Source organism: Nicotiana tabacum, chromosome 7 (genome assembly GCF_000715075.1).
Source record: "Nicotiana tabacum cultivar K326 chromosome 7, ASM71507v2, whole genome shotgun sequence".
Taxonomy (NCBI): Eukaryota; Viridiplantae; Streptophyta; class Magnoliopsida; order Solanales; family Solanaceae; genus Nicotiana; species Nicotiana tabacum.
In genome coordinates this window covers 852,684-875,450 of record NC_134086.1, presented here as the reverse complement: position 1 = coordinate 875,450, position 22,767 = coordinate 852,684, and positions in this window count along the sequence as shown.

Sequence of the window (22,767 nt, the reverse complement as noted above, 5' to 3'; positions counted from 1 at the left end):
CTTAAAGCCCAAATTATATGAAACTGGGCAGATAGTTTGGGAAGTTAATAGGATGACAAAAATTTGTTACAAGAGAGTGCGTCCCAACAATTTGAAGTGAGTAGTTTTGAGTTCAAGTTGTAACGACCTGACCCGTCGTCTCATGAGTTACCGCCCCATTTTTCCCATTTTATGTTTCTATATGTTCAATTATATGTGTTTGGAGAGTTTAAAGTAATTCGGATGGAGTTTGGGTAGAAATGAGACAATTAGTCTCTTTATGAGAAGGTTAGTTTGGAAAAGTCAACCGAATGTTGACTTATGAGTTAGAAGGCTCGGAATGAATTTCTGATGATTTGACTAGTTTCGAATGGTGATTTGTGACTTAGGAGCGAAATCGGAACTGAATTTGGATGTCCGGTGTAGAATTAGGCTTGAATTGGCTAAGTTAGAATTTTGGCGAAGTCCGGTTGATAGGTGAGATTTTGATCCGGGGGTCGGAATAGAATTCTAACAGTTGCAGTAGCTCCGTTAGGTGATTTTGGATATGTGTGCAAATTTTCAGATCATTCGGAGTTGTTTAGGTCGGGTTTTGGATCAAATGCAAGTTTCGAAAGTTTTAGTTTAACTTAGGCTTGAATCCGTGGTAATTTGATGATTTTGATGTTTATGATAGTGTTTTTATGTTACGAGCAAGTTTGAATGAAGTAATAGAACATATATGTGCCTTTGGTTGAGGTACCGAGGGCCTCGGGGTGTTTTCGGATGGCTAACGTGAGTTTTTGAAGTTAAAAGTGCAGTAGAAAAATTGCAGAGCAACTTTGTTCATCGCGATCGCAAGCCAAGGGCTGCGACCGCATAGAAGGAAAAAGGGAGGCCTGGCTGTTGTTCTCTGTGATCACATTAAGGCGTCCGCGATCGCATAAGAGGCCTGGGGGCCGGTGTGTTTTGTTCTTCACGATCGCAACGTTTGGAACGCGATCACATAGTTGCGGGTGGTGAGGCATCGCGATCGCATGGGTATGGCCGCGATCGCATAGACAATTTTGGAGGCCTGGTGAATTTGTTCATTGCGATCGCAGGGCTAAGGCCGCGATCGCATAGAAGGAATAAGCTGGGCAGAGAAGGGTTTTTAATAACATTTCATCCGCGAACCAAACATATTTTCCTCCATTGTTAAGCAACCAAGAGAGGTTTTTGAGTGATTTGAAGCGTGTTTTCAATGGGTATTGATTGGAGGTAAGTCTCTTGACTTGAAAACGCCATTTTTAGGAAGAATCAACCCTCAATTCCATGAAATTGTGTAGAAATTGTGAAGAACTAGGGCTTAGTTTTTAGAAACGAATTTTGGGGATTTGAAAGGCTATTTGAACTCCGTTTTTGGTGAACTTTATATGTACGGACTCGTGGAGAGACGAGGAATCCGATGATGTGATTTTAGGAATTTTTCGAGAAGTGGTCCCGGGGCTCGGGTTTTACCAACTTCGTGATTTTTAGCATTTTTCGAATAATTTCAATTGGGTTATGTTTATTTAGCCTATAATAACATATTCATTGTGGTTTTGACTAGATTCGACGCATGTAGACGGATATTCAATGGGAAAGGGCATTGTGGACCAGTCTACGACCTGTTAGAGGTGAGTATTTTGTACAGATGATGGCCTGAGGGTTTGAAACCCCGGTTTATCACATCGTGACGCTATGTTAGGGCGTGACTCACACCCCATGGCAGGTGCGGGATTGTAAATGATTGGGGATTGTGACTTGGTCTATCCCAAGAGCTAAATAAAAATTATTGGCGACTAATACGCACCCTGTAATGAATATATCTGGGCTTATTGCCATGTTTGGGGCCTTGTGCCGATCTGTAGCATCCATCTAGGATGAATATCTTTGTGATATCATGATTTGCATAATCATTGTTCTCAGTCCTGTGTTTAATCACTGTTATTAAATGTTAAGTCACCTTATTCCTGAAATTGATTAATTAAATTATATTCACCTTAATAATTGGAAACTGGGAAACTAGATTGAATCTGTTATGTGACTTGTATGCATACTATGGACTGAGTGTGGGTCGGGATGCACGCCGCAGTAGTGATATGATGATATTGCGCTTGTGCTGAAGGAGCCCCTCCGGAGTCTGTACACATCCCCAGTGAGCGTCGTCGACATTAAACGGATCGGGTTGCACGCCGCAGTGAATTCATGTGCATTGCATTGCATCTTTACATGATACTTGACTGTTATATTTGATATTGCTTTTTTTACTGTTAGTTCGTAGTTAGGGTATAGGACTGTTAGTTTCAGCTTTGCTTTGTGGCATTTCGTGGATTTCTTGCCTTCAGACATTGTATATGCTTATTACTCACTGAGTCGGTAGTACTCACCCCTACTCCCTGCACCTTGTGTGCAGATTCAGGTATACCGGAGGCTTAACTGACACTCGTAGTCTCCAGATATTTCAGAGTCGTTGAGGTAGCTGCTTGACGTTCGTAGGACTTGGCTGCTCTTCATATTTCAGTTTATTATTATTATATACATTTCCAAACTTTTATATTTTCATTCAGATATTATTATCCAGTTTTGTTTAGAGGCTCTAGACTCGTGACCCCAGATCTTATGGGTGTGTTTATCGGTTTTTCGTATCTTTCCGTATTACTCTAATAATACTTTTGGATTGTTATTCTAAAATTGCTATAATATTCTTAAATTGTCGGTTTTTGAGACTTAGTGATAAATTGAAAGCGATTATTGGTCAGGCTTGCCTAGCTTTAGTGGAGTCTCGCGGATCGGTACGTAGACGTCCGTATCTATCCTCGGGAGGATACAAAACTTTTAGGAAACACCTCACTTTCTTGAAATTCATATCGTGCGGCTTTGTTAATGTGAAAAAGTAAATCTCTGTATTCTATTCTCTCGCAGCTGGTGAGAACCCGTGCTAACGAACGTGGGGGATGACCACCAGTACCACCTGCTAGAGGCCGTGGACGCAGATGTGCTGCTGGATGAGGCGGACCAGTAGGGGCAACACCTGCAGACCCATTAGCTGCCCAGGTCCCGGATCAGCCTCCAGCTGAAGATGCTCCAGCAACACCTATTCAGGCACCGACAGTGCCCATCATGATTCATGGTCTCTAGGAGGCTTTGGCTCAGATTTTGTCCGTCTGCACTGGCCTGGCTCAGGCAGTTTCAGCCACTACAGCGGCGGTTACTTCTCAGACCGGGGGTGTTCATCAGACCCCCGATGCTCGCACTCCCGAGCAGGTTGCTCAGGGCTTACAGACACATGAGGTAGCTCTAGTTCAGCCAGATCAGCCAATTCAGCCGGTTGCTCCAGTTGCACCGGTTGTTCCAGTTGTGCCAGTCGCACCAGCCCCAGCTTATGTGTTTCCAGTTATGCCGGACGACGAGCAGCGACATTTGGAGAGGTTCGGTAGGCTCCAGCCTCCGACATTTAGTGGTGCTGAGGGCGAGGATGCCTAGGGTTTTCTGGATAAATGCCAGCGTATGCTTCATATTGCGGGTATTCTGGAGTCTAGCGGAGTGGCTTTCACCACCTTCCAGTTCACGGGGGCTGCATTTACTTGGTGGGAAGAGTTCGAGAGGCATAGGCCCATTGGGGCAACACCCCTCACTTGGCAGCAGTTCTCCATGGTATTTTTGGAGAAGTATGTGCCCCAGTCTCACAGGGAGGAGCTGCGGCGTCAGTTCTAGTGGTTGACTCAGGGAGATGCAGTTTACACAGCTGGCTAGGCATGCTATGTGGATGATCCCGACAGATAGAGAGAGGTTCAGGAGGTTTATAGATGGCCTCAACTATCCGATCCGTATATTGATGACTAGAGAGAGGGCTACAACAGCTACATTTGAGGAGATTGTTGATGCGGCTCGACTGATTGAGACAGATCATCGTCGGGAGTGTATGGAGAGGGAGGCCAAGAGGCCTGGAGGTTCAGGTAATTTTAGCGGTGCTCCGTCTGGGGGCCAGTTACAGCATGGTATAGGTCGTTCCTTCAGGCCTCCTCAGTCAGGACGCACAGAGTCCAGTGGAGCCTCTCTAGGCCGGGGCCATCAGGGTCATCAACAGAGTCAGCCTGCACTGAGTGCTCTTCCAGCTCAAAGCTCTGCTCCTACTCCTTCAGCTCAGGGTTCGTCTGCAGCGAGGGGTTCTCATCATTCCCCTTCTCCAGCTTCAGTTCGTTGCTATGAGTGCGGTGATTTGGGTCATATGAGGAGGCAGTGTCCTCGACCCCGCAGTAGGCAGTCTCAGTAGAGGGATCAACCCTCGTCTTCTGCTCAGGTTTCTTCGGCTCCAACTCAGCCAGCTAGGGATGAAGGCCAGGTAGCCAGAGGTCGCCCCAGGGGTGAGGACCGTACTGGCGGTGGCCAGGCCCGTTCCTATGCCCTTCCAGATCGGAGGGACGCTATTGCCTCGGATGCAGTTGTCATAGGTATTATCTCAGTCTGCCACAGGAATGCTTCTGTTTTATTTGATCCCGGATCTACCTATTCATATGTGTCTTCCTATTTTGCTCATCATTTGGGTACGACCTGTGGTTGTCTTGCCTTGCCCATGCACGTATCTACCCCGGTGGGTGATACTATCATTGTGGATCATGTATATCGATCCTGTCTGGTGACTATTGGGGGTCTGGAGACCTGAGTTGACCTGTTATTGTTGGGCATGGTAGATTTCGACGTGATTTTGGGTATGGATTGGCTATCTTCATACCATGCTATTCTAGACTGTCATGCTAAGACAGTTACATTAGCTATTCTGGGTATTCCGAGGATCAAGTGGCGAGGCGTGACTGATTGTGTACCTAGCAGGGTGATTTCTTTCCTAAAAGCCCAACGGATGGTTGGGAAGGGTTGTCTATCGTATTTGGATTTCGTGAGGGATGTGGAAGCTGAGGCTCTTAGTCTTGATTCGGTTCCCGTTGTTAGGGATTTCACTGACGTGTTTCCAGTAGACTTGCTAGGCATGTCGTCGGACAGGGACATTGATTTCGGTATTGATCTGGTGCCGGGCACTCAGCCCATCTCTATTCCTCTCTATCGTATGGCACCAGCGGAGCTAAAGGAGTTGAAAGAACAACTTTAGGAACTCCTAGATAAGGGGTTCATTCGCCCGAATGTGTCACCTTGGGGTGCACCAGTGTTATTTGTAAAGAAGAAGGATGGCACAATGAAAATGTGCATTGACTATAGGCAGTTGAATAAGGTGACAGTGAAGAACAAGTACCCACTACCCCGTATTGAGGATTTATTTGATCAGCTCCAAGGAGCAAGGGTATTCTCTAAGATTGACCTTCGATCGGGCTATCACCAGCTGAAGATTAGGGATTCAGACATTATGAAGATGGCTTTCAGGACGAGATATGGGCACTACGAGTTTCTAGTGATGTCTTTCGGGCTGACTAATGCCCCAGCCGCGTTCATGCACTTGATGAACAATGCATTTCGGCCTTATCTGGATTTTTTTGTGATTGTTTTTATTGATGATATTCTGGTGTATTCGCGTAGTCAGGAGGAGCACGCGTAGCACTTGAGGGTGGTCTTATAGAGATTGAGAGAGGAGAAGCTTTATGCAAAGTTCTCCAAATGTGAATTCTGGCTTAGTACTGTGGCTTTTCTGGGACACGTGGTGTCCAGTGATGGTATTCAGGTTGACCCAAAGAAGATTGAGGCGGTGCAGAGTTGGCCCAGACCATCCTCAGCTACTAAGATTCGGAGTTTCCTTAGTTTGGCGGGTTATTATAGCAGGTTCGTTCAGGGCTTTTCATCTATTGCTTTGCCTTTGACGAAGTTGACACAGAAGAATGCTCCATTTGTGTGGTCGGATGAATGCGAGGAGAGCTTCCAGAAGCTCAAGTTGGCTTTGACCACAACCCCGGTACTGGTATTGCCTTCAGCTTCAGGTTCTTACACGGTGTATTGTGATGCTTTGATAGTTGGGATCGATTGTGTATTGATGCAGAAGGGTAGAGTTATTGCGTATTCTTCTCGTCAGCTAAAGCCCCATGAGAAGAACTACCATGTTCATGACTTAGAGTTAGTCGCAATTGTTTATGCCTTGAAGATTTGGAGGCATTATCTTTATGGTGTATCTTGAGAGGTATATACGGACCATCGCAGTCTTCAACACTTGTTTAAACAGAAGGATCTTAATCTGAGACAGCGGAGATGGCTTGAGTTACTCAAAGACTATGACATTACCATTTTGTATCATCCCGGGAAGGCCAATGTGGTGGCCGATGCTTTGATCCGGAAGGCTATTAGTATGGGTAGTTTGGCATACATTCCAGTTGGGGAGAGGCCCCTTGCAGTTGATGTTCAGGCCTTGGCCAATCAGATGGTGAGGTTAGATATTTCCGAGCCCAGTTGGGTGTTGGCTAGTGTGGTTTCACGATCTTCTTTATATGACCGCATCAGAGAGCGCTAGTATGATGACCCGCATTTGCTTGTCCTGAAGGACAGGGTCCAGCATGATGATGCCAGATATGTGACCGTTGGTGATGATGGTGTGTTGCGGATGCAGGGCCGGATTTGCGTGCCAAATGTGGATGGTTTCTGGGAGTTGATATTAGAGGAGGCTCACAGCTTGCAGTATTCGATTCATCTGAGTGCTGGGAAGATGTACCAGGATTTGAGATAGCATTACTGGTGGAGGAGGATGAAAAAGGATATTGTGAATTACGTGGCTCGATGTCTCAACTGTCAACAGGTCAAATATGAGCACCAGAGACCCGGTGGTGTATTCCAGCGGATGGATATTCCGGGGTGGAAATGGGAGAATATTACTATGGATTTCGTGAGTGGTCTTCCTCGTACCTCAAAAAAATTTGATTCGATTTGGGTGATTGTGGATAGGCTGACCAAGTCCATGCACTTCATTCTAGTATGCACTACCTATTTTGCGGAGAAGTTAGCAGAGATTTTCATTCGGGAGATCGTACGGTTGCATGGGGTCCCAGTTTCCATTGTATCAGATAGGGATACCGTGTTTACTTCCCAGTTCTGGAGGACTTTTCATCGGGAGTTGGGCACACAGGTACAGTTGAGCACAACATTTCATCCACAGATGGACGGGCAGTCCAAGCGTACTATCCAGATATTGGAGGACATGTTGCATGCCTGTGCTATTGATTTTGGAGGTTCTTGGGCTGAGTTCTTGCCCCTTGCGGAGTTTGCATATAATAACAGCTATCAATCCAGCATCCAGATGGAGTCGTATGAGGCCTTATATGGGAGACGATGTAGATCTCCGGTAGGTTGGTTTGAGCCCGGTGAGGCTAGATTATTGGGGACAGAGATAGTTCAGGATGCCTTAGAGAAGGTGAAAGTAATCCAGGAGAGACTTCGTATAGCTCAGTCGCGTCAGAAGCATTATGCGGACCGGAAGGTTCGAGATGTATCTTATGCAATGGGCGAGAAGGTCTTGTTAAAGGTTTCACCTATGAAAGGCGTTATGAGGTTTGGAAAGAAAGGGAAGATGAGTCCAAGGTTCATTGGGCCTTTTGAAATACTTAGGGGGATTGGGGAGGTGGCCTATATGCTCGCTTTGCTGCCTAGCTTGTCGGGAGTTCACCCGGTGTTCCATGTTTCTATGCTCCGGAAGTATGTTGGGGACCCATCTCATGTGTTAGACTTCAGCACGATCCAGTTAGATGAAGACTTGACCTATGATATAGAGCCGGTGGCTATTTTGGGTCGTCAGGTTTGAAAGTTGAGATCAAAAGACATAGCTTCAGTGAAGGTACAGTAGAGAGGTCGGCCCGTGGAGGAAGCCACTTGGGAGATCGAGCAGGATATGCGGAGCAAATATCCTCACTTGTTTGATACTCCAGGTATGTTTCTTGACCCGCTCGAGGACGAGCGTTTGTTTAAGTTGGGGAGGATGTAGCGACCTGACCCGTCGTCCCGTGAGTTACCACCCCGTGTTTCCCGTTTTATGTTTATATATGTTCCATTATATATGTTTGGAGAGTTTGAAGTAATTCGGATCGAGTTTGGGTAGAAATGAGACAATTAATCTCTTTATGAGAAGGTTAGTTTGGAAAAGTCAACCGATGTTGACTTATGAGTTAGAAGGCTCGGAATGGATTTCTGACGATTCGACTAGTTATGGATGGTGATTTATGACTTAGGAGCAAAATCGGAACTGAATTTGGAGTTCCGATGTAGAATTAGGCTTGAATTGGCTAAGTTAGAATTTTAGCGAAGTCCGGTTGATAGGTGAGATTTTGATCCGGGGGTCGGAATGGAATTCCGACAGTTGCAGTAGCTCCGTTAGGTATTTTTGGATATGTGTGCAAATTTTCATATCATTCGGAGGTGTTTAGGTCGGGTTTTGGATCAAATGCAAGTTTCGGAAGTTTTAGTTTAACTTAGGCTTGAATCCGTGGTAATTTGATGATTTTGATGTTTATGATAGTGTTTTTATGTTACGAGCAAGTTTGAATGAAGTAATAGAACATATATGTGCCTTTGGTTGAGGTCCCGAGGGCCTCGGGGTGTTTTCGGATGGCTAACGGGAGTTTTTGAAGTTAAAAGTGCAGCAGAAAAATTACAGAGCAACTTTGTTCATCGTGATCGCAAGCCAAGGGCTGCGATCGCATAGAAGGAAAAAGGGAAGCCTGGCTGTTGTTCTCTGCAATCGCATTAAGGCGTCCGCGGTCGCATAAGAGGCCTGGGGGCCGGTGTGTTTTGTTCTTCGCGATCGCAGCATTTGGAACGCGATCACATAGTTGCGGGTGGTGAGGCATCGCGATCGCATGGGTATGGCCGCGATCGCATAGGCAATTTTGGAGGCCTGGTGAATTTGTTCATCGTGATCGCATAGAAGGAATAAGCTGGCCAGATAAGGGTTTTTAATAACATTTCATCCGCGAACCAAACATATTTTCCTCCATTGTTAAGCAACCAAGAGAGATTTTTGAGCGATTTGAAGCGTGTTTTCAACGGCTATTGATTGGAGGTAAGACTCTTGACTTAAAAACACCATGTTTAGGAAGAATCAACCCTCAATTCCATGAAATTGTGTAGAAATTGTGAAGAACTAGGGCTTAGTTTTTAGAAACGAATTTTGGGGATTTGAAAGGCCATTTGAACTCCGTTTTTGGTAAACTTTATATGTACGGACTCGTGGAGAGACGAGGAATCCGATGATGTGATTTTCAGAATTTTTTGAGAAGTGGGCCCGGGGCTCGGGTTTTACCAACTTCGTGATTTTTAGCATTTTTCGAATAATTTCAATTGGGTTATGTTTATTTAGCCTATAATAACATATTCATTGTGGTTTTGACTAGATTCGACGCGTGTAGACGGAGATTCAAAGGGAAAAGGCATTGCGGACCAGTCTACGACCCGTTAGAGGTGAGTAGTTTGTATAGATGATGGCCTGAGGGTTTGAAACCCCGGTTTATCACATTGTGACGCTATGTTAGGGCGTGACTCGCACCCCATGGCAGGTGCGTGCGGGATTGTGACTTGGTCTATTCCGAGAGCTAAATAAAAATTATTGGCGGCTAATACGCACCCTGTAATGAATATATCTGGGCTTATTGCCATGTTTGGGGCCTTGTGCCGATCTGTAGCATCCATCTAGGATGAATATCTTTGTGATATCATGATTTGCATAATCATTGTTCTCAGTCCTGTGTTTAATCACTGTTATTAAATGTTAAGTCACCTTATTCCTGAAATTGATTAATTAAATTATATTCACCTTAATAATTGGAAACTGGGAAACTAGATTGAATCTGTTATGTGACTTGTATGCATACTATGGACTGAGTGTGGGTCGGGCTGCACGCCACAGCAGTGATATGATGATATTGCGTTTGGGCTGAAGGAGCCCCTCCGGAGTCTGTACACGCCCCTAGTGAGCGCCGTCGACGTTAAACGGATCAGGCTGCACGCCGCAGCGAATTCATGTGCATTGCATTGCATCTTTACATGATACTTGACTGTTATATTTGATATTGCTTTTTTGTTGTTAGTTCGTAGTTAAGGTATAGGACTGTTAGTTTCAGCTTTGCTTTGTGGCATTTCGTGGATTTCTTACCTTCAAACATTATATATGCTTATTACTCACTGAGTCGGTAGTACTCACCCCTACTCCCTGCACCTTATGTGCAGATTCAGGTACACCGGAGGCTTAACTGACACTCGTAGTCTCCAGATATTTCAGAGTCGTTGAGGTAGCTGCTTGACGTTCGTAGGACTTGGCTGCTCTTCATATTTCAGTTTATTATTATTATATACATTTCCAAACTTTTATATTTTCATTCAGATATTATTATCCAGTTTTGTTTAGAGGCTCTAGACTCGTGACCCCAGATCTTATGGGTGTGTTTATCGGTTTTTCGTATCTTTCCATATTACTCTATTAATACTTTTGGATTATTATTCTAAAATTACTATAATATTCTTAAATTGTCGGTTTTTGAGACATAGTGATAAATTGAAAGCGATTCTTGGTCAGGATTGCCTAGCTTTAGGGTTGGGCGCCATCACGACCGGGTTAGGTCGTGACACAAGTAAACCTCAATTTACAAGATAAAGTCAAGGGAGTTTGCTCCAAACAGATGGAGGGTATCCATCCTGAAGAAGAAATGTGATGACCTGACCCGTCTTCTCATGTGTTACTGCTCTGTTTCCCCCATTTTATGCTTCTTCATATTTCGTTATCGGTATGTGGTGTGTTAGAGTTGATTTGGACTGGTTTTGATAAGAAATGAGACACTTAGTCTCTTTAAGGAAAGTTTAAGTTGGATAAGTCAACCGAATGCTAACTATTGAGTTTGAGAGCTCGGATGTGATTTCCGGTGATTCGGTTAGCTTCGGGGGATGATTTGTGACTTAGGAGTGCAATCAGAATTGATTTTGGAGGTCCGGTGTAGAATTAGGCTTGAATTGGCGAAGTTGGTATTTTGGCGAATTTCGGTGGATAGGTGCGATTTTGATCCGAGGGTCGGAATGGAATTCTGAGAGTTGTAGTAGCTCCGTTAGGTGATTTTGGTTATGTTTGCAAAGTTTTAGGTCATTCAGAGGTGTTTAGGTCGAGTTTTTGATCGAATGTGCAATTCGGAAGTTTTTAAGAAACTTAGGCTTTGATTTGATGAAATTTGAGCATTTTGATGTTAACAATAGTGTTTTGATGGTTCGAGCAAGTTTGAATAAGGTAATAGAACATGTCTGTGCTTTTGGTTGAGGTCCTGGGGGCCTCGGGGTGAGATCGGGTGATCAAACGAGAGTTTTTGAAGTTTGTTTCAGGTCTGTATTTCTGTCATCTGGGATTTCCGCTTCTGCAGAAATGGACCATAGAAGCGGTTTCGCAGAAGCGGGTAAGGGAGTGCAGGAATGATTTTGGAATTGGCTGAGAAGTTCCGCAGAAGCGAAACTTGGTCCGCATTACCGGGTCCGCAGGAGCGGAAATTGAGCCGCAGAAGCGGATATGGGCGATCCGCAGAAGCGGGACCATTGTCGCATAAGCGGTCATGGGGAGTTAAGTTAAAACCGCAGAAGCGGTGGCTTGGACGCTGAAACGGGAACCGCAGAAGCGGAACCTGGGCTGGTCATAAAGGGTTTTATTGAAACATTTCATCCGCGAGGGTTATGTATTTTACTCCATTTTTGAGCGAGCTTTGAGAGCTTTGAGGTGATTTTTGAAGAGGGATTCAAGGAGGAATGATTGGAGGTAAGATTCTTGAACCCAAAACTCGTTTTATTGAGAAATCTACATAGAAATTCATGGAATTAAGCCTAAAATGGATGAATTAGGGCTTGGGATTTTGAGAATTTAAATTGGGATTTGATAGGTTATTTGAGCTCGGATTTGGGAGTTCTTGGTATGTATGGACTCGTGGCGAGACGAGGAATCTGGTAAGGTGAGTTTCGTAATTTTTCGAGAAGCGAGCTCGGGGCTCAGGTTTTGCTAGTTTCGAGAATTCTGCTATTTCTCGGTTGTTTTTGATTGGGTATTATTCCCTTGGCATATTGTAATGCATTCGCTCTGATTTTGATTAGATTCAACGCACATGGAGGTCGGTTTGAGGGGTAAAGGCGTCGCGGGCTAGATATTTCGTCGGTTCGAGGTGAGTAATACTTTTAAATGATATCCTGAGGGTTTGAAACCCCGGATTTGCACATCATAGTGCTGTATTGAGGTGACTTGTGATAACTGTGAATTATACATGTTTTATACCCCGTCTTACCTGAGCTTTGTGCATAAATTGCTTTAAATTAGTCCTAAATTTCTTACAAGGTGCGTTTGATTGCAGGTTTGAGCGACTAGATGATACATATCACAAATCGGCTCAAAAGAGGAGTGAAACCTGCCAAGCGACAAAAGATAATTGAAAGTGGGAAAAGGTGACCTGCGCAGACCGCACTATTCTGATGTGCGGCCGTGCAGAACAGTTCTCCATGATGATAAGTCCAGCCTGACCTGCGCGGTCCACCCTGTTTTGCCACGCGGCCGCACAAGATAGTTCAGAGAGTGACCCAAAAGTGAAGAAATCCCACGCGGACCGCATCCATTTCCACGCGGTCCGCACTGACAAAAGATCAGAGACTTGGCATTTTTAAGGAAAGTCCACACGGACCACAACCCTTTTTATGCGTCCGCAATGCTGATGATCAGAGACTAAGAAACTCAAGGCAAAAGGCCCACGTGGCCGCACACCAAAGCAGTGCGGTCCACATGGGAAGAAGTTCAGAGAACTAACAATTGGGCAAAACCTTCTATGCGGCCGCACACCATTGCTATGCGGTCCGCATGGTTTGACCTATGCGGCCGCGTGACATTTCTATGCGGTCCGCGTCCTCAAGTACAGAAGCCCAGATCTGAAGACCACATGCCCTACGCGGCCGCATGTCATTTCTATGTGGTCCGCGCCAGACCCTCAGGGGTATTTTTGTTCGGTTTTTCCTATGTAGTATAAATAGAACACTTTACGTTTTTAGGTTAAGTTTGGAACCTATTTTAGTAGCTGAGCACGAGATACTTTGTATTAGCCTACTTTAGGCAATTTTCTCTTGTAATTAACGTGGATTCAAGTAGATAATCTTGTAGTTAATGATTATGTTAATTTCTTCTAGTATTTCTTCTATTTCTACTTCCTCCATGTCTAGCTAAACCCATTAGCTAGGGTTGTAGCTCAACCCTAGTGTGGGTAATTAATGAGTGTTTTTGCTTGATGCTTGGATGATATTGGGTGTTTGGTATTTGGGTTATTTGTATGTTTTCACATAGATTTGGTGGTTGCACACACTAAGTCTAGCTTAGTGGGTTTTGACTCTTCTTGAGAAAGAGAGTCTATGACCTCACATTCAACCCAACAAGGATTTAGGATGGACCCATGAGAATGGTAGTCCCAAGTAACGAGTTAAACCTCGAGAGAGTAATCACCCCACTTGAACCTTAAGTTGCTTGGGCAAATTAGCCTACCCAATTGGTCTCGAGAGAGTCAATTGGGCAAAATCACTCTCTTTACCAAGAAGTGTGAGAGTGAATGCTAAAGTGCAACGGTTATCCATATTCCCCATAATTATCATCCTTGTGTTAGAATTTTATACCCATTAATTAGCCACCTAGGTGAGTGTCATGACCCTAGTGTCTTTCTCTTATTACATACAACTAGCATCATAACTTAGCATAATTTAGTTTACAATAGTAGTTGATAAATTTAGTTGTTAACAAAAGAAAAACCAAAAATGATAAAAGATCAATTAGAAGCCAAAACGCATTTCTAAGCTAGCAAATACGCAACTCCAATTTGAAGCTCTCTGTGGAATTATCGACCCCGATAAGCACATCATAGTGTTGTATTGAGGTGACTTGCACGTCGGATAGGGGCGTGGGGTAGAGCACCGTTGGGGATTGTGAAATTGGTCCATCCCGATTGTTGATTTTACCGCATATTTGACTGGAACTACTTAATATTATCATGTTTTGGGCTGATTGCCAATTGTTGGGCTTTGTGCCAATTATTTGAATCCTTCGGGGATTGATATCAGTATTTTGCATTACTCTGCATATTATTTGATCTCGGTCTAAGGTGTTAAATACTGTTTTGCAAACTCAGCCATCTTTCTAAGACTTGAAAACTTAAATGATATTTTACTGACGTTTTGAGCTGAGAACTATTATTTTGATATTGCCTAAGTGGATTATGTGCATTTCTGGATTATGCATGGATCGGGCTGCACGTGCAGCGGTGTGATATTGATATTGCGCTTGGGCTGTAGGAGCCCCTCCGGAGTCTGAACCCCCATAGTGAGCACGGGTACCCAAGTGGATCGGGCTGCACGTCATAGCGGTCATGTGCATTGCATTGCATTCATGCATTGTTTCCTGTTTGTACTACGTGGCATGACATTCAACACTCTCATATCATTGACATCCATGCTATTTCTTGCACTGTTACCAGATACCCTGGTGTTATTTGTTAATGGAGTGTTATGCCCGAGGAGCTAACTTATGTGCGGACTTGCACTATCTGATTTTGCATTTATTTGCTTGACTGTTCGAAAAAAGATATTTTCGAAAGAGGTTTTAAAGTGAGTCAGATATTTTATAAAGAATTTTCCCGGACTTACTGTTTTCTCAAAGGGTTGTGCTGTCCCATATTGCATGGTGGAGTGCTCTTACGTGATTTCTTGCCTCCCAATTATTATTTATTCTTGTTACTCACTGAGTTGGAGTACTCACTTTACTCCCTGCACCTTGCTTGCAGTTGCAGGTATTGTTCACCTAGTAGCGAATTATTAGCGGATTGAAGGTATTACTACTGTAGCTGAGCAAGTTGACCGCCAGCGTTCGCGGCACCGAACTTCATATTTTGAACTCCACATTTTATTTTACATATATTATTGGCCCTGTAGGGTTGTTCAGTCTTCTTTAGATGCTCGTGACTTGTGACGCCCCGATCGGGTTATGTTGGGTTGTAACTAATAGTTTTTAATGCCATTAAGTTGTACCCTTTATTCATTTATGTTTAAAAATTTGTTAAAGAAAGATTTGGGGTTAGTTGGCTGGCCTCGTCTTCACGAGAGGCGCCATCACAACCTAGTATGGAAATTGGGTCGTGCCAAGTTGGTATCAGAGCCTAGGTTGCTAGGTCTCACGAGTCATGAGCAGGTTTAGTAGAGTCTTGCGGATCGGTACAGAGACGTCTTTATTTATCCTCGAGAGGCTGCAAAACCTTTAGGAAAAACTTCACTTCTTGGAATTCTTATCGTGCGTACTTGATTCATCTTGGAATATAATTCTTGAAATTCCCTCCTCACGTCTGTATGTGCACATGAACGCTCAGTATTGTATGTGCCTTGATGGCTTGTGATTCCCCTATCAAGGGGCGAGATGTGATCTCCGTGAGTTTGATGTTAGGCCAGTCTGGAGGACTTTAGGCCGAATCTTCGCCTATGGCTTGAGCACCAAGGTGCCGATTTTGCGAGCTAGTGTTATGAACTTATATGTTCAGTATTGTCCCTAATTGTGGGAATGGAGGCTGGATAGCTATGTGATGAGTATGTTGGTACTGTGTGAGGTGTCTATATGACTTGGAAGTGTCGAAGAAAGTCTGCTAAGTGATAGATGAACCATTAAGTGTTTAATTTCCATTGTGATTGGATGTGTTGCCCCGAGTTTTAGGTGCGTGAAGGATCTTTTTAGGTCTCCTAGTTGGGAGTGAAGTAAATAGCATGTTGCAGTATGAGTTCAAACCCAGGAAGACTAAATGACTGTGTAGCATATATGATGGTGGAAGGCATGCTGAAATACTAAAGGAGGCAAAGCATGTGGGTTATCTCCTGTGGGTTGTTCTTAGGTGGTATGATCCTTATGCGTATGTTAGAAGGTCTCATGTGTAATTGAAGGATACGCGTTGAAATTGAGAATCTGGGGTCACTTAAGAGAGTGGGCTCAACTGATGTGGGGATGAATGCGAGATTTGTAGAGGATTACAGTACTAAGATGATCTGTGTTTTCATAAACTAGTAAATGATTTGAGTTTAATATCATTATAATATTGTGGCATCATTAGAGAAAAGATATTATGGGATATTGAGTGTTTCCTGATATATGGCTTCGAGCCAAGTTGGGGAGGCTGCTATTGATTAGCTGATTGCACTGTTATGTGCTATGTTAGTACGATTTCGAGATATGCTGGTAGATCAGTTCGGGTCGTAAAAATAGAGACGAGTATGGCATAAATGAAGCAAAATTTTGACAAAGGTTATATGGTGCGTCGTAGATGTGAGTAAGTACTAGGAGATCTTGAACGGTTGTTGATAAAGAATGCTCAGTGTATAGAGAAGGAAGATGGTGGTTTGTATTGGTATGAGATCATGTTCTGCATTGTCGGAGTGCTATAAGGCATGAGTGGTTCTGTTCGTTAAGTCAGGTAATTTGCAGTTGTATAAGAGTGAGTGACTCTCAAGAATGGTTTTATTGTGTTCAAGAATTTTACATGTAACGATAAGGTGTTTTAAGGTTGTGTATGTGGTTAGAGACTGTATTTTCATTGAAAAATTTCAAAACTTGTGGTATCTTTATGTTAATTATGGGATTCTATGCATCAGTATCAGGGAAATAAAGGTAACGGAGTTGGATTCATAGGAAGTTCTTCCTAGTAGATTATTTTGGGAATGTGGTGTTTCTAGAAATATTTGAGAGACTATTCAGTGGCTTGTGGGTCTTAGACAGTGTGGTCTTGTGCTTGGGTCTCCTGTAGTGAGCCTGAGATGAGGAACTGTGGTGCTACAGCAAGAGGGAATATCAAGTTGAAAATGAATCAGAAGGAAGCCTAGATGAATGAAGTAGCTTGTTAGTGGACCGAATCGGTATGGTAAGGATGTGATTAATTTTTTGTGTGTGTTCGAGGCAATGAGTTCGTACATGTATTTTGTAGCAAAGCTCTTGTGTTCTGACAGCTGGTTTAGCTTGGTCTAGTTAGAAGGATTCAGTCCTGACAGTTTAGCCTGTGCAAATGGAATGGGAGAGAATTCTTATTGGGTTTCATCGTGGTTTGGAGATGTATATTTTCTATGGACGTGCAGAGCATGGAGTGTGTAATGATTTTCTTCTAAATGGGATCAATAAAAGTTCTTGTCTAGTTGAGCGCGTCGATGTCTGTAGCGCGGAAGGGAGATAAAAGTTCTCATGTTATCCTTGGAGGGTATGGTATATGCAGTATGTTGTAGAAGACTGAGACTAGCGTGTGCGAGGTTTCAGTTCAGTTCTGAAAGGAAGTTCATAAAACCCTTAGGCAACGGGTGGCCTCAGATGACCAAGGAAATGATACTGCAAATTGGAAGTGATTTGACAAGAGTATACGTCTCAAGAAAGGGTAATGTGATTAAACTGATGATACTTCGGTGGTATTGCGGCACCTTCTTGCTAAATCGACTACAGATATATGAGTTTGTTTGAGGGCACAGAAGAATTTTAGAATATCATTCGTGGAATGACTGGGTACTTGAGCTGTAGGATGTATTCATACTGTGGAATTTGGGATCAGGTGATGATTCGTATGTTATATGGAGTTAGAGACCGGGAGTTCTCATGTTCAGGCTATGTAGAGGTTGTGGATCGTGTGTATTGGTACCGTTAGCGGCTATTGGGATTTGGAGGCTGAGTGGATCATTCTTTGCTTGGTATATTAGATTTTGGACGTGATATTGGGGTGTGGACTGGCTGCCTCAGTGTTGGGTTATTCTAGACTATTGTGCTATAGGTTAAATCAGAAAATGCCACAGATTGCGTGGCGTAGTGCATCAGATTATGTCCTAGCAGAGTGGTTGTATTCCAAAGCCCAGTGGACGGCTGGGAAGGATTAAGTTTCTTAATTGGGCCTTCGTGGTGGATGTCAGTGCAGAGGTTTCTACCATTGATTCAGTTCCGATATTGAGGGACTTTTTCGGATGCGTTTCTTGTGGTCGGGCATGTCGCCGAGAGAGATTGTGGATTTCGATATTTATTTGGTGCCGGGCACTGTATCGTACGGCTCCTGCAGGAGTTATAGTAGTGGAGGAGCAGCTTCAGGCTTCTTGGTAGTGAGTTCGTTGGCAGGCCAATGTGGCTACGTATTTAGCTTGAGTTAGCTTGGTTAGTCCCTAGCTGTATTGTTGAGGGATAGGCTGATCCGATCATTTTGAGCTTGTTAGTGATCTAAGGAGATCTGTGAGTTGCTTTTCTGTGCGGTGAGACGTTATGATTTGTTGGATATGGGCACATGTGGTGCGGTTCTATCAAGGAGTTATAAAGGAAGTCGAGCGGGATGAGTAATTGAGTGTTGACTGGTGTATGGAGTATTGGTTATGGCCCATCGGGTTTCGTGTCACGTGGTGTTTGTCTCATCGTGGGTGTAATGGATTGCTTGGTTTCAGACATCGATTTGTGTGTGGCTGCCTATTTTGAGAATGGTGACTTGAGGTACTTCAGGTGTAGCAATGTATGGATAAGATCGCACATTGTAGCGAGGCTACGTAGAGTTATGACATGTCGGGGTAGCTCCAGGTGTTCTATTTCTATGATGTGAGGCGGGTTCTCAGCTTTGTGTTGTAATGGTATTGATGAGCTTATGGTACATCTCTTTCGTTTGGGTCATTTGTCATGATTTGAGTATGTTCAGACTGTTTCTCGTTGGTGCGTGTATTATGCAAGTTGTGGCTTAGGCCTGTGTTGAGGTGTCATATCGCCAGAATGGTGTGTTGGATTTGAGACGATCGTTGGAGTCATTAATGAATATGAACAGATTTGATCTCAGCTTGTTAGAAGGATGATATCGAGGTTTGGCCCGGAAATCTGTTGTGCTATTAGTCAGAAGGAAGTGGCTTCATGAATGGCTGATCTGAGGAATGGTTACGGTTTATCGCATGTTTCACTTGTTGTTGGCAGTATATGAAAGTGTTGGGATAAGACTTTAGCTAATAAAAGGTTTTCTATCGGTATTCGTTTATTGTGGGCAACTGCTGTGAATAGAGGCTATCGTTCGAGTGTTTGGATTATGTGGTATATCATATGATTTCACCTGAGGCTGCAGGTATGAGCTGTTATAGCTGGTTCAGACTTATTCTGAGTATAGATGTGAGGTTCTAATCTTATGTATGATTTTGGAAAGTGCAATGCGGTCCTACGGTTTATGGGTTAGATGGACTATGAAATTTCAGCTATATTGTGTTATCGGACCTATGCGTGATAGGGTGACGAGGGATCATCCTGAGTATATGCTTGGTAAGGTCATTCAACTATTGGGTTTCTTCTAGTACAACTATGGGTACGCTCGAGGACGAGCGTTTGTTTAAGTGGGGAGGATATGGTGACCCGACCCGTCGTCTCATGTGTTACTTCTCTGTTTCCCCCATTTTATGCTTCTTCATATTTTGTTATCGGTATGTGGTGTGTTAGAGTTGATTTGGATTGGTTTTGATAAGAAATGAGACACTTAGTCTCTTTAAGGAAAGTTTAAGTTGGAAAAGTCAACCGAATGTTGACTATTGAGTTTGAGGGATCGGATGTGATTTTCGGTGATTCGGTAGCTTCGGGGGATGATTTGTGACTTAGGAGTGCGATCGGAATTGATTTTGGAGGTTCGGTGTAGAATTAGGCTTGAATTGACAAAGTTGATATTTTGGCGAATTCTGGTGGATAGGTGCGATTTTGATACGATGGTTGGAATGGAATTCCGAGAGTTGCAGTAGCTCCATTAGGTGATTTTGGATATGTGTGCAAAGTTTCAGGTCATTCGGAGGTGTTTAGGTCGAGTTTTTGATCGAATGTGCAATTCAGAATTTTTTAAGAAACTTAGGCTTTGATTTGATGAAATTTGAGCATTTTGATGTTAACGACAGTGTTATGATGGTTCAAGCAAGTTTGAATAAGGTAACAAAACATGTTTGTGCTTTTGGTTGAGGTCCTGGGGGCCTCGGGGTGAGATCGGGTGTTTAAACGAGGGTTTTTGAAGTTTGTTTCAGGTCTGTATTTCTCTCATCTAGTATTTCCGCTTCTGCGGAAATGGAACGCAGAAGCGGTTCTGCATAAGCGAGTAAGGGAACGCAGAAATTATTTTGGAATGGGCTGAGAAGTTCCGCAAAATCGAAACTTGGTCCGCATTAGCGGCTCCGAAGGAGCGGAAATCGAGTCGCGGAAGCGGATATGGGCAATCTGCAGAAGCGGGACCCTTGTTGCATAAGCGGTCGTGGGGAGTTAAGTTAAAACTGCAGAAGCGGTGGCTTGGACGCTGAAGCGGGAACCGCATAAGCGGAACCTGGGCTGGTCATAAAGGGTTTTATTGAAACATTCCATCCGCGAGGGTTATGTATTTTCCTCCATTTTCGAGCGAGCTTTGAGAGCTTTGACTCAATTTTTGAAGAGGGATTCAAGGAGGAATGATTGGAGGTAAGATTCTTGCACCTAAAACTCGTTTTATTGAGAAATCTACCTAGAAATTCATGGAATTAAGCCTAAAATGGATGAATTAGGGCTTGGGATTTTGAGAATTTAAATTGGGATTTGATAGGCTATTTGAGCTCGGATTTGGGAGTTCTTTGTATGTATGGACTCATGGCGAGACGAGGAATCCGGTAAGGTGAGTTTCGTAATTTTTTGAGAAGCGAGCCCGGGGCTCGGGTTTTGCTAGTTTCGAGAATTCTGCTATTTCTCGGTTGTTTTACAATTGGGTATTGTTCCCTTGGCATATTGTAATGCATTCGCTTTGATTTTGGTTAGACTCGACGCGCGTGGAGGCTTGTTTGAGGGGCAAAGGCTTCGCGGGCTAGAGATTTTGCCGGTTCGAGGTGAGTAATACTTGTAAATGATATCCTGAGGGTTTGAAACCCTGGATAAGCACATCATAGTGTTGTATTGAGGTGACTTGCACGTCGGATAGGGGCGTGGGGTAGAGCACCGTTGGGGATTGTGAAATTGGTCCATCCCGATTGTTGATTTTACCGCATATTTGACTGGAACTACTTAATATTATCATGTTTTGGGCTGATTGCCAATTGTTGGGCTTCGTGCCAATTATTTGAATCCTTCAGGGATTGATATCACTGTTTTGCATTACTCTACATATTATTTGATCTCGGTCCAAGGTGTTAAATACTGTTTTGCTAACTCAGCCATCTTTCTAAGACTTGAAAACTTAAATGATATTTTACTGACGTTTTCAGCTGAGAACTATTAATTTGATATTGCCTAAGTGGCTTATGTGCATTTCTGGACTGTGCATGGATCGGGCTGCACGCTGCAGCGGTGTGATATTGATATTGCGCTTGGGCTGTAGGAGGCCCTCCGGAGTATGAACCCCCACAGTGAGCGCGGGTACCCAAATGGATCGGACTGCACGCCACAGCGATCATGTGCATTGCATTGCATTCATGCATTGTTTCCTGTTTGTACTACGTGTGATGACATTCATCACTCTCATATCATTGACATCCATGCTATTTCTTGCACTGTTACCAGATACCCTGGTGTTATTTGTTAATGGAGTGATGTGCCCGAGGGGCTGACTTATGTGCGGACTTGCACTATCTGATTTTGCATTCATTTGCTTAACTGTTGGAAAAAGGATATTTTCAAAAGAGGTTTTTAAACTGAGCCAGATATTTTCTAAGGAATTTTCCCAGACTTACTGTTTTCTCAAAGGGCTGTGTTGTCCTACATTGCTTGGTGGAGTGCTCTTACGTGATTTCTTGCCTCTCAGTTATTATTTACTCTTATTACTCACTGAGTTGGAGTACTCACTTTACTCCCTGCACCTCGCGTGCAGTTGCAGGTATTGTTCACCCGGTAGCGGGTTATTAGCGGATTGAAGGTATTACTACTGTAGCTGAGCAAGGTGACCGCCAGCGTTCGCGGCACCGAACTTCGTCTTTTGAACTCCAGATTTTATTTTACATATATTATTGGCCCTGTAGGATTGTTCAGTTTTCTTTAGATGCTCGTGATTTGTGACGCCCCGGTCGGGTTGTGTTGGGTTGTAGCTAATAGTTTTTAATGCCATTAAGTTGTACCCTCTATTCATTTATGTTTAAAAATTTGTTAAAGAAAGGATTTGGGATTAGTTGGCTGGCCTCGTCTTCACGAGAGGCGCCATCACGACCGAGTATGGAAATTGGGTCGTGATAATAAATCACCCAATGAGAGTTCTGTACTTGACAAGGCACTAAAAAAATGAAAAGCATATCAGTGATATCAATGCCGAAGCTGTAAAAGAAATATTGTGTGTGCTCTTCCTTTTTCATTTCAAGTTACATGTGTTGTACTTGGTATTTTCAGGGATTAAGAGGCCCTCTTTCAGCTACCCAAATACTTATACCATGGTATACTTTTTTGAGCCTGTACTGATTTCTTTGATGTTCCCTCTTTTGGAATCAAATTAGAGTCATACAAAAAAATAGTTCATGTCCCCATAGGTTTATTTTAGAAAGTTCATTCCAAAAGGAAAATTCCAAAAAAAAAAAGAGAAAAGAATAGAGATAAAGAAAAAAAAGGAAAAAGAAAAAGGAAAATAGTATCAAAAAGTAGTCTTTTGAACTACGTTCGACCTGATTCTTATCACCACAAGATGCGTAGGGAGCCTTATAGTTCGGTTGCACCAAATAAAATAATTCATAATTCCACAAAGTCGAGAGTGGAGCAGTCTTTCTTAAAAATTCCATCTCAAGAAAAAAAGGGAAAAAGCAAAAAAAAAAAAGGATTCAAATTACCTTGTTTTAGAAATTTGGGCAAAGTTTTAGAATGGATTCCAAAAGTTGTAAATAAATTAACCC